The sequence below is a fragment of the Felis catus genome, chromosome D4 (genome assembly GCF_018350175.1).
Source record: "Felis catus isolate Fca126 chromosome D4, F.catus_Fca126_mat1.0, whole genome shotgun sequence".
Taxonomy (NCBI): Eukaryota; Metazoa; Chordata; class Mammalia; order Carnivora; family Felidae; genus Felis; species Felis catus.
This window is the reverse complement of record NC_058380.1, coordinates 991,835-1,004,119: the sequence shown is the minus strand read 5'-3', so window position 1 is coordinate 1,004,119 and position 12,285 is coordinate 991,835. Positions and strand designations below refer to the sequence as shown.

At 60.7% G+C, this 12,285-nt stretch overlaps 1 protein-coding gene across 10 annotated transcripts in view; it reads right to left on the bottom strand.

Annotated features, from left to right (window-relative positions):
* The window catches only part of FGD3 (FYVE, RhoGEF and PH domain containing 3), a 55,674-nt gene that overhangs the window by 32,422 nt on the left and 10,967 nt on the right, over positions 1-12,285 (bottom strand). For 7 of the 10 annotated variants that reach the window (XM_003995335.6, XM_006939012.5, XM_019815651.3 and 4 more), the window contains exon 1: positions 8,125-8,278. The exons of 1 other annotated variant lie outside the window; for it this stretch is intronic. The gene's annotated coding sequence lies outside the window, so the exon portion shown is untranslated. Of the gene's footprint in view, positions 1-289; positions 436-579; positions 761-8,124; positions 8,279-12,285 lie in introns of those variants that run through there. 2 more of the 10 variants (XM_045042667.1, XM_019815650.3) reach the window with 2 other exon arrangements.

Below are 12,285 nucleotides of genomic sequence, written 5' to 3'. Positions count from 1 at the left end.
AGGCCGGCTCCAAAGGCAGCGGGTGTAAGGGCAGCTTCACCGCCCCGCCCAGCGCAGCCAACCCTGCAAGGGTCACGGCCACAGGCGGAGGGAGCACAGGGGCGGCTCGAGGGCCAGGACTGACGCCTCGGAGTCAGGGTCGCACCCGGTGTGCAGAGAGCCGGCGGGCACCCTCCCAACACCCCCAGACGCGGCGCCCAGGGCTCACGCCCACAGTCAGCCCAGCGGCCAGCAAGCAGTTTCTGCACCCCCTCCCCTCCTCCCCCGAGAGACAAGGCTAAAGACCCACCGGTGGAGACGCAGCTCCCTCTGGCTCTCACACAAAACCCAACAGGCATCCAGGGCCTGGCCCTCCCCTCCGCGGCGCTTCAGGACAGGAAGACCTCAGGGCAAAGTCCTGAGGCACCAGCTCTGCCTATGGCACCTGCCACCTGCGTAGCTGGCTTCCGTGTGGCGGGACTGCTCCCGAGCGGACCTTTCCCTAAGGGACACCAGGCCACAGCAGGACGCACACCCTGGCTGCCACGCTCCGGATCGCTTGACGCAGTGGGGGGGGGGGGGGGGGGGGTTGGGAAATACCAAGATTTCCAGCCTGCGTTGTGCTCGCCGTTTGGAGACAAACTCAGGTTCCAGCAGACACTCAGGACACAGCCCTGCCAACGCGTGGCTGGAATGCAGGCGGCAGGCTGAGCCTCCCTGTGTCCAGGGGGTCGTCCAGCACCAGGTGCAGCCTCCGCAACCCCACCTCAGGCTGTCCTGCCTCTGGTCGGGGTGGAGAGACAGCCTCCACCGGGCGGCAGAGCACAGCGCCCCCAGCAGGTGGGAACCGGCACTGCGCGCACTGTCACCCAGCGGGACAGGGACCTGGGTGACAGTCCAGGAGAAGAGGAGGTGGCGGTCACCAGGCAGAGCGCTGGAAGGAGAGCCCGTCAGGGAGCAGAGCGCTGCAGGGCCCCCAAGGATGGCTCAGAGCACGCGAGAGGGCGCCACGAGACCGAGGAGGAGCCGCTGGAGGGCATGGCACGGGTGCGGGCTGGGCCATGCGGTCCCCACGGGGGACCCACGGGGAGCCCTGCTCAGGTCCCAGGAAGCCCCCGTTTACACGCAGCGTCACTGCGTCCCTGAACAACGTTCACAACCGGTGATGAGAGCACAGACCAGGGAAGCTGCGGGCGCACATCCTACTCCGTGCACAAGGTCAGCAGAGACGGGGGCGCGCACGACTGTCTTCCAGGAGCGGATCCGCTGTGGGCAACAGAAACCATCCCGACCGAATCACAGAGATAGCGGGATGTGGAAAAACCCAGCAGCACAGTGTGCGTGTACCTGCACTCCCCGTGTATATAACTGCAGGCCAAAAAAAGGGATTGAGCAGGAAATGCTTGAGGAAATCATGGCCAAAGTGTTTCCTGATTTAACAGAAGCTGTAAATCCACGGATCTAAGCAGCTCCGTCGACGCCAAGCACAAGAAAAGCGTGCACTTAAACATTTTTCCACAAAGAAAACTCGGCTTACAAAGCCTCTCTGGCGAATTCTGTCCAACATTCGGGAAGAAATGATATCAACTCGACACAAAGCTTTCCAGAACACCGAGGGAAAGAGAACGCCTGCCAACCGCACGGATGGCTCTGGAAACACCGTGCAGGGTGGAAGCAGATGGACACGAGGGAAGGTCCTCATCTGCTGCTCCATCTACAGAGTTCCGGGAGACGCACGCTACCCTGCGGTCTGGGATGCCAGGCGGCTCATTGTTGTGACCGGGGAGACCGATTCACAGGTACGGATGCATGTGGAAACATCAGGTTGTGCGCTTTGGACACGGGCAGTTCCCTGTGTCGGTTACACCGCACAGATGGTGATGCCTCTGACTTGCTCCAGCTAGGCAAGTCAATGTCCCCAAGTGCCATTTTCCTTATTCCAGGAGGGACGGAGAGTCAGCCAGAGCACAGGGCCAGGCCCGTGGCCTAGGGAGGCTCCGGCAGCACCGGTGCCCACCTGGGCATTCCTTCCGGAGGAGTGGGCTGCATTCTTCCCCAGAGGCCCTTGGGCCACGAAGGCCCTTCTTCCAAGGGCAGCGGCAGGAAGCAGCTCAGCCAGACAGGAAAGCCCAAGGCTCAACATCAAGGCGTCCTTCAGGGAACGCATAGCACCGCCCCCCACTCTGACTCAGGAAGCCCTGGGATGCAGCCCACGACCTTGCTCACCCCAGGACTGGTCTCCCCGCTGCCTTGTCGAGGCCAAGGTCAGGGAAGGCCAGCCCAGTTGCCGCCCACCTTCCACGCTGCTCAGGGGACCAGACGGCTTTGGGGAGGGAACACACGTGTGCACACACACACGCATGCTTCCACAACACGTGCGCACACACACACACACACACACACACACACACACACCACGTGCCAGGAGCTGTGCTGAGCACTTCTGCACACCTGCCCAGTCACAGTCACCAGTCACCAAGGTGGGTGATGCTCTGGGTCTCAGACAAGCAGCACCTGGAAGCCTCTATCCAGACACGCTGCTCTGAACCCCGGACTGGGCTCTGGGCTCATTCTGACATGTCCAGGGCCTGGGGGGGGGGGCGGGGGGTGTCACTACGGGAGGTGACACATCTCTAGCAGGCCCTGGCTCTCCCCTTAGAAGCCCTGAGTCCCCCCAGCTGAGTGAGGCTGGCTCCTGCACCTATGCAGGACTCAGCCAGGGTCCAGGGCCCCTGACAGCCAAGACTGCCACTACCCAGCAGAGAAGGCGCCAACACTGGGGCTGGGGGAGGTTTGGGCAATGTAGAAGTACGGACAGATCAAATGTCCCCCTCTGTGCAGGGTGCTGGGGACCATTTAAGTGTCTCCACCGCGGCAGCCAGCAGACGGGGCGGCATGAACGCTGTCGTCCCAGGCCTGGGGCCCTAGTACTACCCGAGACAGGCAGGGACGGTCCTGCAGATGGACCACAGGGCCGACCGCTGCTTAGTTTCCCCTGTGGCGAGATCTGCTCCTCAGGAGCAGCACAGGAACCCCTGCTGGAACCACCACCATCTCTGTCTCTTGCCGTCTGGCACCTGGCACCCTGTCAAATAGCAGCCACCAGAGGCGTGAGCCAGAGAAGCCTCTAGAACTGTCCCGGCCCTGACTGGCCCCAGAGAAACCCTGAGTGAGAGCCACCTGGCAGCACCCTGCCAGCCCCAAAACTATGCGAGATATTCATTGGGGCTGCTCTCTCCCCCACCAAGCTCAAGTGGTTGGTCACCTGCAGCAGGTGACCCGAACGAGACTGAAAATACCATGGGGCGGCACCAGGAACCTCTGTGCCACCACACCTGCACGCAGGTCCAGGCTGGGAGACACGGCTGCAGAACCCACGAGCTGCCAGTGAGAGAGGCCCGTGACCCGGGGGTGCTCCGCTCCAGGTCAGGCACTTGTGTTGGGGCCTCAGCCTGCGGTCTCCGTCCCGTCTGCTGAGCACACGCAGGCCCTGGCACGCGTCTGGGGTCAGTGGGCTCTTGGAGGCGGGCGGGACCACCAGGGCAAGCTGAGCACGGAGGAAAGGAGACGGATCGACACGGTGCTGTCCCTGCCTGCTGGGATGCCCACACCAGCTTACATCCTGACTCAAAGTTCCTGCACTTTTGCAAATGGTTTGATGCATCCTTTCCAGAAAACTTAGAAGTTGTGGGAAAACAGAAAGGAAGTTAGAGCTCCCTGTCACCCTAGCACTGGGATGCTCGTGTGGGCAGCCGCCTGGGGACTGGATGGTCCCAACAGGGTCCTGGGTGGGCTGCAGCCTTTCTTAGAGACATACTTTTGTTTCAATGCCGATTCCAACACGAATGCGTCTTGTCCTCAAGAATGCTTTCCTCCCAGAAGAACTGAAAGCAGAGACTTGAACGAGTACTTGCACACCCATGTTCACAACAGCAGTATTCACAAGAGTCAAAAAGGAGAAGCAACCCAAGTGGTCACGGGGGTGATGAACAGCACATGGGGGGGGCTATGTGACAGAACATAACTTGCCAGTAAGAGGAGACAGACCCTGACACCTGCTACCTCACGGATGGGCCTTGAGGACCTGATGCTGAGGGCGGTGAGCCCGTCACAGAAGGACATGCCCCATGTGATTCCACCCACGCGAGGTCCCTGGGGTCGTCAAATCACAGAGACAGAACATGGATGGTGGACCCCGGGGCGGGAGGCAGTGGTGGTGGGGCCAGGGCAGTTCGTGTTTCTAAGTCTCAGTTTGGATGAAAATGTTCTGAACGATGGATGGTGGGGATGGTTGGAGAAAGATGTGAATACACTTAATGCCACTGAACCAGACCTTTAGAGTGGCTTGGATGGCAAACTTTATGTCAGCTGTATTTTACCACACACACACACACACACACACACACACACACACACACACACACAGTTTTTTAAAAAAAGGTGTGTTTTGGAAAATCCTATCAGAAGTTGTGTGAACCAGAGTCGAGACAACAGTGATTCAAAAGCACCTAAAACCTACTCCCCCGCTGTGTCTTGGCCTTTTCTCCACACCCCGGAAGCCCCTCGGCCCGTGGGGACACGCGGTTGTGGTGAGAGCTTGGCCCAGAGCCAGCTGCCTGAAAACCTGCTGACCTGCTGCTGCTAAGCCACTGCTCTGCTGCTCTGCCCCCCGCCCCCCGCCCTGGTCCTGGGGCTCGAACAGATGGGGGGATGGGGACTGTGACACAGACCTGGGGGGAATCCTGACAGACCTGGGGGGGGGGCACACTTGGTAATGGCTGACACAAACGGGGAGGAGGGACGCTGACACAGACCCGGGGTTGAGGGGGGGAGTGTGGACCTGATGGACGCACAGCACAGGAAGGACGCACAGCACGCAGGTGTACGGTAAGCGCACAGGACGCTCGGCGCAAGGTGCGCACCGCAAGCTGGTGAATGGCCCGGGGGACGCATGCGCACAGAATGCACAGCATGCGGGGCGCACGCGCAGGGATGCACAGCATGAGAGGTGCGCGGCACGCAGGTGTATGACACACGCACGAGACGCAAGGGACGCTGAGAACACAGCGCGCGAGACGCATGCGCACAGAACGCACGGCTCGCAGGACGCACGCGCATGGGACGCACGATACGCGGGGCACCTGGCACAGGGGACCCACATGCCCAGAACGCACGTCACCCAGGACGCACAGCATGCGTGACACCCGGCACGCAGGTGTACGGCATGCGCAAGGGACGCATGGCACGCAGGACAAACTGCCTGTGGGACGCACAGCACGGTGCACGCAGGTGCACGGCGCACGCCCAAGACACACAGCACGCAGGACAAACAGCCTGTGGGACACACGCCACGCATGGGACGCACAGCACGCGGGTCTGGCTGTGCCTGCAAAACCGACCACCTCCGCTGCCTCTACTTACTGTTTCCTTTTCCTTCCTATTTTGTTTTCCCCTTGAACTTTCTGTATACGCGCGTACTTCTGTTTCCTGCTGTTGGTATTCACCGTCACTGCACGCTGCAGCCCTTGCCAGCCATCACACAGCTGCAGGAAGAAGGCCCGGCCTTCCCACCGGCGTGTAGGCCCATGCGGGTGCCGGGCTGTGTGGCAGGGTTGCGTGCTGGGGGTGGGCCACCAACTTCTGGTGCTGCACTGAGCCACCTGCTTCTGGGGTATGTGTGGCCCTACCTTTCATTATATCTGAAATTTTCACTAAAACATCTAGTGAAACGGGCAGACGTGCACATTCCCAAAGCTATGTCACAGAAACTCTGCCCCGCGCTCCCGAGAGCCACCCTGTGTGCGTGCACCCCGGTCCCACCCGGGTCCACACCGCCTTGGGGAGGCCTCTCCACGAATCCCCACCTGCAGTCACTGTCCCTGCTGCCCCGGTGGAGCCCTCCCCATGACAACAGGTCTCTGTGCAGTGAGTAACCTGCCAGGAATTGTGGGAAAGGGACATCAGGCAGCGGATTCACCTTCCCAAACCCTCTCACTTGGGCGAGCCAGAGTGCCATGTCCTGGGCGCCCACGGCTTCATTCATGCAGGCCCGTCAGAGCCTGCAGAGCACTCCGGAAAGGTCAGTCACCATCCACCTGACTGGACACCTACACGACCAATCATCACCATCATATGCGAGACCTCAGATAAGGAACATATCCCAGCCAGAGGGAACAGCATCCCAGAGAGGGAACAACACCCCAGCCAGAGGGAACAGCATCTCAGAGAGGGAACAGCACCCCAGCCAGAGGGAACAGCATCTCAGAGAGGGAACAGCACCCCAGCCAGAGGGAATGGCGTCTCAAGAGAGCGAACAGCAACCCAGAGAGAAGGAACAGTGTCCCAGCCAGAGGGAACAGCATCCCAGAGAGGAAATAGCATCCCAGACAGAGGGTATAGCATCCCAGACAGAAGGAATAGCATCCCAGACAGAGGGAACAGTGTCTCAGAGAGGGAAGAGTATCTCAGAGAGAGGGTACAGTGTCCCAGAGAGAGGGAACAGCACCCCAGCCAGAGGGAACATCCCAGAGATGGAACAGCAGCATCCCAGAGAGAGGGACCAGTGTCCCAGCCAAAGGGAACAGCGTCCCAGCCAGAGGGAGCAGTGTCCCAGAGAGAGGGAACAGAGTCCCAGACAGCAGGAACAGCACCCCAGCCAGAGGGAACAGTGTCCCAGCCAAAGGGAACAGCATCCCAGCCAGAGGGAACAGCGTCCCTGATGGAAGAAACAGGGCAAATGAGCATCAACCTGGCCATCCGGAGAACCAGGTCATGCGCCTGGAGATGGAGGAGGTAGAATCTTAGGGCTGCAGACAGAATGGGTCTCCCAGCTGTGGGCAGCTAGGGGGCTGTGCAGGTGGGTGACGCCCCATTCAAGGCTGGGCTTCACATCTGTCCTACGGTTTGACTTCCATATTCACCTCCTTTACTGAGGTGCCTCACTTTCGTCATGTGTCAGTGGAAATCCTCAGAATCCACCTGGGGCAGGTGCTCCCAGCACTGGGCCAGCAGGTGCACCACTGTCACCGTTCTGAGTCCAAGGACAGCCCCAATCCTGGGATCTTGAGGGGCTCAGGGCAGCAATGCTCCGTGTGTCCTCAGAGCCTCGTTGAACCCGTCTGAACTCCGGCCTCAGCAGACCAACTGAGGTTCAGGCCTCTGCGTGTCAGGGCATATGGGCCCGTCCAGTTTCGGAGGCCCCTGAACTGTAGGAGGTGCTGGGCTTTGTGGGGAGACGGACATCAGCCCCGAGGAGGGGAACCAGGGCCCTCAACATCCTGCAAACACCCAGCTGGAGACAAACCACTTCCTCCCTGCGCACCCGGCCCCACCCGGCTAAGCTGTCAGGCTCCGGAGGTTTGAGTTGGGCCCGAGGCCGAGGCCCAAAGCTCCCTGTTTCCTCTCCTGCCCAAGTGGCTGAGTAGTCAGCCGGTCGACTGCAAGCCCAGAGGGCCCCGGGAGTTGGGTGCTCAGGGCGCAGCTGTGCCCCTGGACACACTCCTGCTCTGCACAAACACACTGGCGTCTGGCTCCACCCACAGCCACCTGTGGTGTGCCCCCACCCAGGAGTCAGCCGTGTGGGGTTCCCAGGGGGTCCTCCTCCCCAGTAGGGCCGCCACAGCCAAGCCCTGTCAGCATCTAAATTTCAGGTTGCAGAACCTTCCAGAGCCACATTTTGTGGGAAGGCCTACCCGCCTGGGGACTGTGTCTGGGACCACCCACCCCTCCTAAGCCCAGGCAAGGGAAGACCAGCACTGGCCAGGGCCTCAGTGACAAATGTGCAGGCCGGACCCACGGAGGGGGGCGGTCACCCCGAGCCAGGTGGGCCTCAGACCCCGGCCCCTCCCGGGCTCCTTTCACCTCAGCCAGTCTGAGCAGCCCCAGACGATGCCGAGTGCTGTCCTGGCAAACGGCGTGCTTGCCGCTGGATGCGGCCCGTAGCACCCTGGTTCTTCACAAACAGGCCCCCAGGAGGCAGAGGAGTGCGCACGACACACTGCTCACGCACCACCACACGGTTCCTGCCTTGGAGCCACCGACCCCAAACGGCCCCTGCTCTGAACACCCTCGTCCCCAGGAGTGCCCTGTGCAGCACCAGCACAGGCTGCGGGGGCCGGCGAAGACCCCGGAGCTGGAACCACTCACCTGCTCTCCGTGGGAGTGTGTGCTTCTGTCCGGGGCGGACCTCAGGCAGCAGCGAACACAACTTCCTTTTGCTAGTTTTGCAATACAGGTCACCAAAGACGTTGCCTTTGCATTTCCGTGTCGTCACACGCCCAAGCTCACTGGTTCCCCAGCTGCCTCTTCTGTGAAAGTACAGCCCGAACCGGCTAGAGAGCTGTCCAGGCCCCGCCGAGCCTCTGCACCGTGGCCTGCGGTGGCTTCACAGTGCCCTGAACTGTCCTGGGCACAGACGTGGCGGAGGCCCCAGACTTCCTGCCTCCAGCTCGCCTTGTGGGCTTTTCTGCACAGATCTGCAAGCACACGATCTTGGGGTGTCCAGCAGACGTGAGCAGTGGGGTCCCCTAGCTGAGAGGAGGGGCCGACAGACCATCAGAGGAACGGTGAAAAGGGCCCACCCTACCCACGACACTCCGTGACCTCGGGGAGTAAATACTTGAGAAGTGGAGTCCTAGAGCTCGGGCCACGAGTTCTGCCTGCCATCCAATGGTGGCTTCTTCATCCCGCCATGATGCTTCTTTAGAGACAAAGTGATTCTTTGAACCTTGATGTCCTCGTTGCTGGCCAGGGGTCACTGTGGAGCCCCCCGGGGCAGCACTGCACACACAGGCAACATGTGAGGGTGAGGAAATGAGCAAAGGGGCAGCTAACGGGGTTCTCTGGCCCACGAAGACCTGCCTCGTGCATCCCCACAGCTCACGTGGCTCCCCAGTGGGGTCTACACAGCACGCTCACTCCCATGCCCTGCTGTTTGGGGGCGGTCAGGCTTTACCTCCAGATAGCCTTCCTTCTAAGCTGAGGTCTGAGAGAGTCTGTGAGGAAGGTGCCGACCGAGGTCAGCCCGCAGCGGGGGCCACCGTGCGCACAGACGCAGGTACACTTCCTTCCGGGAACATGAAGACCGAGGCGGGTGCGCATTCTGTGTGCCCCCCCCCCCCCAGCCGCCACCTCACTGAGGACTCAGAACTGCCCCACCCGGCAGGTGAAGGACAGTGGCCGGTGTCGCACCGGCACCTGGGCTCACGTCCCGGCTCTTGGGCCAAGAGCTCTGTACCACAGAGCCTCTCAGAGCCCCGCTTCCTGCACCATAAAATGGAGAGAATACGGGGTACGTGGGGGTTTTGGGTGGAACGAGGGCCTGGCCCGTAGCAGGGGGACCCTCCAGATGCTCCCGGCTCAGGTGTGGCAAGAGCAGCACCTGCCACCTTCCCCCAGCGTGGCCCTTGCCCGCTGACATCCCTGAGCCAGGACACTGGCCATGGGACCCCATCAGGACCTGAGGACCCAGGCCCGGAGCCCTGCTGCACACAAGTGGCCTAAGAAGGCAGGGATGAGGGCACACGGCACGGCAGCAGGCCAGGTATAAAGACCCAAGAGTGATGAACAAAAAGTGCAGTGGGGCGCGGCCTGGCTGGAGAGCATCCTATGGCGGGTCGCGGGGGGGGGGGGGGGGGGAGGCATGTCAACCAGGGAGGTGGCACCGTCCAACAAGGAACACACTTGTGACAGCCGGCTCCCAGGATGGCCGGGGAACAGTCACATCTGGGTGTTCCTTCACTGCACACCTGTGCCCTTTGCTTGGGGCTGACCCGGTGACATGCCACGGGGACACCAGAAACGAAGAGGGTGACCTCCAAGGTCAGGTCTGCCTTTCCCTCCTGGGCCGCTGGCTCTGGGGGAGCCGCTGCCACGTGGTGAGGACCCTTAGGCCAGCAGCCGGCACCAGCCTGCCTCGAGGGAGAATGAGGGAGTGGATCCCTGCCTGTCCAGCCGTCAGGTGAGACCGCAGCCCCCGCGTCACCAGAGACCTTGGCCAGAGCCAGGCTGCACCTAAATTCCTGACTCACCAACGCCAATAGAATTGATAAGTCATTTTAAGCCACGTGGTTTAGGTTGTTTGTTATGCAGTGATAGGCGATATACTGCGGTCATCAGGAAAAAGGGCCAGGGGTGACCTAAGGTCAGAGGGTGTCAGGCCACAGGGGAGAGACATCTACAGGCAGTCTTGTTTTAAGGCACTATTTCTCTATCCAATGATTTAATCAGTGGCCCAACAGACCAAACTGGGGCCTCAACCCGGAAGGGCTCCCTGATGGCGGTGAAGACCGGTTCTGTGCTGCTCACTCTCGGTGAGCCCAGAGGGCTTCAGGGGGTCCGAGGCTCTCTGGGGGAAGGCCGCACATGCCTTCCCGTCTTCCATGCACCCACCCTCCACGGGCGCTGCTCACATGACCCAGCCCTGGACCGTGGGAGCCCTGTGCCCCCTCCAGTCCTGCCCCTTGTTGAAAACATCCAGAATTAAAGTGTTTATTTCTTTGTAAAGAAAAAAAACTTGCCAAGATAACCAAATTCTCTCTCCTGTCCTTTGATAGATTTCTGGGCACAAACATTAAAATTCCATGTTTACTAAACACATTATGGTGCCCCACATCGGATGTGGGTAAAACCTGAGTCTGTGGCCAGTGGCATTTCCCCCAAGCTAAGCTTCTGGACAAACGGAGCCCAGTGTGTGGACGTGGACATTGGGACAAGCTGTGTCCAGGCTACCCAGCAGCCCCTCGTATTGTCTCTGCAACTCGTCTGTCCCTCTAAAATTATTCCAAAATCAATATTTAATGTTTTAATGGATGGAACGATCGTGTTGTGGGACCACGAGCCACGCTGTTTTCCCTCAGAATCATGCTTCTCACAGCCTTTCATGTCCTGAGTGACTTCAACCAGGGAGGCAACGCGAGGGACACAGGTGGTAAAGACGGTCACTGGACGCAGAGCCATCTGTCTGCGGTTTTCACGTGCAGGGCCTCCACCGAGCCCGCACCTCGTCTCATTGCAACTTGGCTCAGTTTTGTGTCTTCTTCAAGATTCAGACAGCTGGCCTCCATTGGATGAGTCACCTCCGTCATTTAGTCCTGGTGAGGAATGAGGGATGCGTGGGCTGTGGAATGATCCAGAAGCTGATAGCTCACAGAAAAGGAAATCTAAGTGGCCTGCCACACATGTGATGGGACAGCTACGGCCCACACCCACGTACCCTCTCTCCCCGTCAGGTTAGCAGAGACCCCTCCACAGGATGGGTGGGGCGAGGGAAGGGGACACTTGACCTTTGACCCAGCACTGACCACTCCAAAATCAGTGCTGAGCGTACCGCACAGGTGCGTGGTGGCGAGGGCCAGGTGGCTCCCTGCACCAGGGCGGGTAAGAGCAAGCCTGGAAACAACCAAGGCCTGAGCACTGGCGGGTGGACTGCACGGTCCTGGGTCAGTACAGAGAAGCACCTGGCTGACGGCTGGGGTGGCAAGGACTCCTCATGGGCTGACCCGGCTGGTCTCTAAAACGGGATGAAGTACTGGCCACAGAATGTTCTAGTTGTGAGTGCTGCATTTTAAAAAAAATGGTTGTGAGAAAAAAGCCTACCTGTCTGTGGGGAGACCACAAATAGGGCAAAATACTGACACTTGATAAATGGAGAAGGATGGGGGGAGCACGAAGGAGCCCAAGGGAGGAGGATGAGGGAGCACAGGGGGAGGATGGGGGAGCACAAGGGAGGAGGATGGGGGAGCACAAGGGAGGAGGATGGGGGAGCACAGGGGGAGGATGGGGGAGCACGGGGAGGATGGGGGAGCACGGGGGAGGAGGATGGGGGAGCACGGGGGAGGAGGATGGGGGAGCACGAGGGAGGAGGATGGGGGAGCACGAGGGAGGAGGATGGGGGAGCACAGGAAGGGAGGAGGATGGGGGAGCACGGAGGAAGAGGATGGGGAGCACGGGGGGAGGATGGGGAGCACAGGGGGGAGGAGGATAGGGGAGCACAGCAGGGAGGGATGGGGAGCACAGGGGGAGGATGGGGGAGCACGGGGGAGGATGGGGGAGCACAGCGGGGAAGGAGGATGGGGGAGCATGGGGGGAGGGATGGGGGAGCACGGGGGAGGAGGATGGGGGAGCACAGGGGGAAGATGGGGGAGGATGGGGGGGAGGATGGGGGAGCACAGGAGGGGAGGATGGGGGAGCACGGGGGAGGAGGATGGGGAGCACGGGGGAGGAGGATGGGGGAGCACGGGGGAGGAGGATGGGGGAGCACAGGGGGGAAGGAGGATGGGGGAGCACAGGGGGGAGGAGGATGGGGGA